Source organism: Salvia hispanica, chromosome 1 (assembly GCF_029641045.1).
Source record: "Salvia hispanica isolate PSC_SH4W2 chromosome 1, Shi_PSC_v1, whole genome shotgun sequence".
Taxonomy (NCBI): Eukaryota; Viridiplantae; Streptophyta; class Magnoliopsida; order Lamiales; family Lamiaceae; genus Salvia; species Salvia hispanica.
Genome location: NC_142692.1, coordinates 2,665,447 through 2,672,276, shown reverse-complemented (window position 1 = coordinate 2,672,276; position 6,830 = coordinate 2,665,447).

Below are 6,830 nucleotides of genomic sequence, written 5' to 3'. Positions count from 1 at the left end.
TTTATTCCACGAATAATAAATAAAGTTTCAAACTAGAAAAACTCTTTGGAGAATTAATTTAGTTCTAGTCACATAGCAGACAAAAGAATTATATTGACGGATCAAGATAATTTTAAACGCGGAAAATATTATAAAATAAAATGGACCCACGTTATTTGTAATTTGGTGATTTAAGTGGGAGTGCAATATTATTCTTTAGTGGAATAAAATAATATTCCATTGATAATATATTAAATCATGGGTCATTTGATTTAATTAGCAATTTATCTAATGGGTGAGCCCAACACTTAAGTCATTCCATGGATCCCCAACCTAGCCCAACAAGTCCATTATAAATAGTGATGAGATGTGGAAACCCTAGCACACCATTATTCACAACACTCCTCTCCTAAACCCTAGAAGTCGTCGTCGGCTCTCTCTCTCTCTCCTTGCCTCGGTTTTCGTGCCTTGGCACGTGAGAGAATTAGGGTTTTGTTTTTGTTCTTGTTCTATCCTAATTCATAGGATTAGATCAAGACAATATCGAGTTTGTGATTGGGTTTCCCTAGATCTCTTCAAGACTATTATTGATTATTCAAGATCCGCCCACACGGATGGATGATCAAGGACTAGGGAATAGGTTGGAAGATTCACGGTCGATAAACCAAGGATCTCCGGGTGGTGCAGCTAGCAACTTCGATCCTATGATGGATCATAATGAGGTAACAATCGAATCTACATCAAATTGCATGATTATGTGTTTATTTGATGTTATATCTATAGATCTATGTTAATTGCATTAAATTGGAGTTGAATGCATAATCACCTAAATAGATCTGGTCAAGGACCTGTTTGGTTTTCGTGTCTTCCGCTGCGGTAGTCCCAACAACCGGTATCAGAGCCATTTTTTAGGCTCTGATTATGTATTTGATTAATTGAATTTTTCGAAAATTATAGTGTTAAAACTTGGGATTTTCGAAAATAATGCAATATGTGTTGGATCTATGTTTTTCTTGTTTTTATTTTTGGATCTATGATATGATGTTCTAGATCGATGAAAGAATATTATGAATCTTGGATTTTATTCAAGTTTTTCACAAAAATATTCTAGATCTATGATGAACATCATTAGATCTATATATTCTAAGTAATATATACTAGATTATATGTTTGTTGATTACATATATGTATGTGTTTAAGTGAATATATGTTTTTGAATCAAGAGATAAAGTGGTCCATGATTGAATACTTGGATCGATGAAAGAATATTATGAATATCGAATTTTATTTGAGTTTTTCACAAGAATATTCTAGATCTAAACAAGTATTCATTAGTTCTATAGTTTTATGTTCTTAATATGCTAGAATAAATTAAATTGCTAAAAATCTAGATATTTAAATATGCATATTTGATATGAACATAAAAGATTGTTACATATTAAGAAACGATTAATTAAGATTTAAGATCGCGGTCAAGCGAAGCGACCGCGATGAATCAAGTAGATTAAAATTGAAAACGAATAAATGAATGCAAGGGTTTAAACCCTAGATGTGTTCAAGAACCGGGCTGCCTTCATCGGGGATCGCCGATCCAGATCTGGTGAGAAAAGGCGGCGGCGGCTTCGGCTGGTCGGAGGAGTCAGAGACGTCATCTCCGGGCAGTCACGGCTGATCGGAGTGGCTGGGGACATCGCCGTCTTCACCGGGCAGCAGCCATGGTCTTCGGACAGTGGCAGCTTGCTTCCCGGGCAGGCAGCAGCGACGCTGCAGTCACAGGAGCTCCGGCAGCAAGCCGGGCAGCGGCTGCACAGCCGTGTGGCTGGCCGCGGCGTTTCCAAGGGGCAGCAGCAGCGGCGGCGTCGTCTTCGGGCGCCGGCGGGCAGCAGCAGCAGCGGCGCCGTCTTCGGGCGGAGGCAGGCAGCGGCAGCGGCGGCTACTGCAGTGGGAGCAGCACCGGCAGCCGCGAGAGGCAGCGGTGGTCGGGCGCGGCAGCAGCGGCTGCTGCGAGGCCCGTGGCGGCCCAAACCCTAATTAGGGTTTTGGGTTGCATCGTCGCGTCGTCTCATTTTTCGTTTTCGTGTTTTGTTTCTTAAGGCACAAGTTATTTATAATTGTGGTTTAAAATCCTAAACCTAGAATAATTAAAATATCTTGTGGGAATTAGAATGATTTTGCAATTAAGTCAAGATTCTAATTTAAAGAGAATGATTGTCTTCTTTAATTTTGCCAATTGGAATAATTAGTCAAGTAATTGATTTAATTTGTTAATTAGTTGATTTTGATGGATTCTTTCCATCTAGATAATATCATGGTAATTAACATAAGGAAATTCAATATTTGTTTGATCTAATTTTTGGCTTTTCCATAATAGAATGGAATTTTAAAGAATATTCTCACTATAAGCTTTCATATTTTAATTTCAAGGTTTAATTGAAAATTGTCTATATTTTAATTGGTGTGTTATGGAATTATTTCCTAGATATATACCTAAGGAAAAGACATGAGTTTTTCAATTGTTTTAAACCTTTAAATTTTTCAAAAATTGCACTAGTAATAATTGGATGGATTTTTAATTGGAATCCTATTCCTAGTTTGAATTTTGTCTTTAATATGATGTAGGTGAATTTTATTTCATCTAGATAACATCGGTTTAATTAAAGAAGTGAAAAATTCATTTGGCATTAACATGCTACTTAAATCCTAAATTATTAAAGTGTTAAATGATTAGTTGGATTTTAATTGGAATTCAATTCCTAGTTTAATTTGAATTTTATCTTTAATTTTGATGAAGGTGAATTTGTTTCATCTAGATAACATCAAATGTGATTTAAAGGTATGAAAATTCATAGAGCATTAATTTTTCTATTAAAGTCCCTAATTATTTATTTAAGTTGAATTTTGTCTTTAATTTTGATGAAGGTGAATTTTATTTCATCTAGAAAACATCATTTTGAATTAAAGATGTAATAAGATTCTTCTTGTCATGTGATTTTATGAAAGCTATGAGAGTTTTAATTCTCGGATTTAATTGGTGTGTTTTAAATGGATTTTGTCTTAATTGGATAAATGCGGATTTATGTATCAAAGTGGGCATTTTAAATTAAGACTTAGCTAATCTTTTATGATATACACCTAGACATTAATTTTAGGATAAGGATGGATTAATTCTATCTAAGAAAATCCTAATAGTATTAAAAGGTAATTCTAATAATCAAGATACGTTATTTTTACTAATAATGTATGATTGTTTAAGATTGGACTTAATGTCTAGATAATCTTGTTTATGTGAAGGTAGAATTTTGTTTCTATCTATATTTATTTTAGATGCTTAATTAAATGATCAAGTTTCGTCTTTATGGTTATGTGAACCTTATGTAAATGTGTTTACATGTTTTATTGATGAATGATGGATATTTAATTTGAGTTATGATTTTATTTGTTAAAATCTAGTTTAACTTGTGCATCGCCTATGTACTTATTGCTTTACATGCATAGCTAATACATGTTTAATTATTCTTTGATTGTGGATACCTGTCTTATCTGCTTAAGTGATAATTAAACTATTAAAACCACCAACAAGAAAATATGAAGCGATAATTACAACACGTTTGTATATGACCTCCATAAAATTGGTCTTAGTGCGAAGTAGTGACCGGCCTGTCTTTACGGGAGGAACATTACCAGTTCGTAAGTTTTGACTTCTCTAGATAAAGGTTATTAAAATCGTAAAATTAGTTTTTCAGTAATATCGCGACTGGTCTTTACCGGAGCAATATTGCTGCGAAATTATAAGGATTGTATTTTAATAATGCTTAGAGGGAGCTATAGGAGGAGGTGCTTGTCCGGTTCGACCTTTCTTTAGAGGAGTTCACGCACAGGTAAAGAATCCTTAGTGCTTAATTTTATGGTTATACGCTTTAGCATTGTTAGTCAGCCATGCCATTCTTATGGTCTCTGGACTATCTGTCGACATTGTGGCCAGTAAAAATAATGAATTTCTTGCATGAATATGACACGGCTTCCTAGTAGAAGAACGTTTGTGCTTGATTTTTGTGGATGTAAGATTGATGAATTGTTTTGTGGTTATTTGCAATTCTTTGAAATTTTACATGTTTATATTATTGGTATTTATTCTCAGCTTAAAGGAAAGATGATTGATACTTGGGATATTTACTATGCCATACTTAGTTCGAGGAAGCATGACTCTGAATTGTTTAAGGAATGAAAAAAGTAAGCTTGATGTTGATCGTTTGATCAATGACTTGAGGTTGATTCTCAGCAAGAATCGTCCGCCCACATACCATCTACAAGGAGAGGACAAGGAGTTTCGTGATCAGTGGCATACCGCGGAATGTCATCTCAAGGGCTTCGTTTTAGCCGGTGTTGGCAATTCCCTTGAGAGGTTTGACAAACCCAAAAGGCCGTTGGTCAACAAGCCCAAGTGGTTTGAAGAAAAGTCCTCTAAGGTAAGAGCTGGTCGCGCTGTGGAGCATTTAAGGAGAGAGGTATTGGAAGAGGGCCATGATGTGGGCAAATACGTCTTAGTCATGCATGGCTATTTCCATGAACTTCTATTATCGGGGGGAAAGTTGGCCCAAAAACCCAGAAGATAATGATCCTTGATGGGCTTCCAGATAGCTTTAATGAAGTCAGAGATGAAATTTTGTTTAGCGACAAAACGTTTTCAATTCTGGAACTTTATAACAAGCTTGTGAATGCTCAAACTGAGATGAGAAAAAGGGGTGGATTTTTGAGATGATCATGTTCAAGTCAGAAGAGTTTATTTTTGCTTTTATGTTTACATTGTTGAATTTAAGAGTTTTTGATATTGTTTGGTTTTGATATCATATGGATTATTGATGTGGAATTTTTATTCCTAGACTATCAATTGTGTTTTTGGATTATCGATGTCATTTTATAATGCATGCATTATTAGATAAATGAAGTTTTGATTATCCAATTATTTATGACATCAAATGTAACATGGTTAATATCAAAATGTTTACTTGTAATTAAATTTGTTGATTCAATTATTATGAAGTGTTCTTCTAGAATTATTGATTATTAAGTTTCTTTAATCCTTAAGTCTTTTGAACCATTATTTTGTTGATGAGTCAATAGAACATTAATGTTCGACATGGATTCAATACAAAATAAAATGATCTTATTATCGCGTTTGTTCAAATAAAGGTGTAAGAAAAATAATCACAATAATTGATTACAAGACAAGTAAATTAAATTCAACTAGAAACAAGATAAGTATTTATTATAAATACTAGAAATTCTTGTGTAGTAAATATAGTGAGCACATTAAATTTATTTTAATGTTCCAAGCCTAGAGTTGACTGTTTGACTAGTTATTGTTTTATTTATTTTGTTGTGAAAGTGATAATTAAAATAGTGGGAGCTTTTCTTAAATGAATAATTAAATTCTAAGTGTTTAATAAGAGCTTCATAGCTCATTTTATTAAACTAGGGTGAATTTAACTCCAAGCACTGTTTAAATTGTTTTAATAGCCTTAAAGAATATTGAGACTAGTATTTTTCTACTTTTAAAAGTGAGAGCTAAATTTTGTCTCATAGAATATCTCATAAATGGAATTAAGGTAATGTTTGATAGAGTTAAAAGGGTTCACACCCTAGAATGAAAGAAGTGATGAATTGCACACTTTCTAAGACTCTAATAACATTTAAAGATATTTCCAAGTTAGCTATTAAAAATTAGAATTACTTTTGGATTTCCAAAGAAAGTATTTCTAAAGATCACAACAAATTGTTAAATAAATGAACTCTTGGAATTTATGACTATAAAACAAAGAATGCAATCATTCGGTTTTATTTTGTCATAAGGACTAATTTCCAATTAGTCATTGTGATGAGGTAATTATGTTCATACATAAATTTACATCACAAATTATATAGCAAGGTTAATACCAAGTTAGGTTGGTATTATATAATTAAAGTTTTGAGAATCATATTCGACATGATTAAAACTTTATATATTGCTATAAGTATTCTACTTTAATTAGTAGAAATTCAGAAGGATCAAAATAATGGATTTTGATAGAGGAATATGTATAAGTGCACTTGAGAAAGGCACATAAAATTATTCCACTAGATCAAAGAGCCTAGAAATATTTTGATCAAATTATCGTGCTCCTTAGCAAGAATTAAGGTTATAAATTACAAGTATATTTTCGTTTTATGTACTCTAGCAAACTATGTTGGTAGATTCTTTTTAAAGAATTATAGTTTTGAGTACATAGTGGCCAAAGCCTGGTTTGAGTATAAGTGGGAGAAAATGTGTGTGAATATGTAGCACAAGGCCAATAAAGCGGTTGGTATACTCGAAAGCATTCTTTGAGTATAAGTGGGAGATTGTTGGGGTTTGTATACTAAAAGATGCTTCGAGCGTACATGCCTTTGTACAGTCAGCTTGTGCATGTATACGAGAAACGCCACATCCACTTGTTTACCTATTTATGAGAATAAATAATATAATATAATGGTTTATTATTGAAATATAATAAACAAGTCTAAGGCTTTTTACTAAGAAGATCAAGTAGGGAAATTCGATGAATCTCCTCATGAGTTTTTCCAGTAGGGGACTTGGCCAGATCTAGTAAGAAGAAAAACGTATTCACAACCTAGATAGGCTTTGGCTACCTATTGGTACGGTTGCGGTGTTTGTGATAATTCTCTCTTACCTAAGATGAGATTAGTAACACCGGTGTAGTAAAGCACTGAAAGGATCTAATCCGAAATGTATTCTTTATTGCTATCTACTGAAAGAATATATTTCAGAAAGTTTAGTATTTTCTAGTCTATGATATTAATATCAATATTGTTTA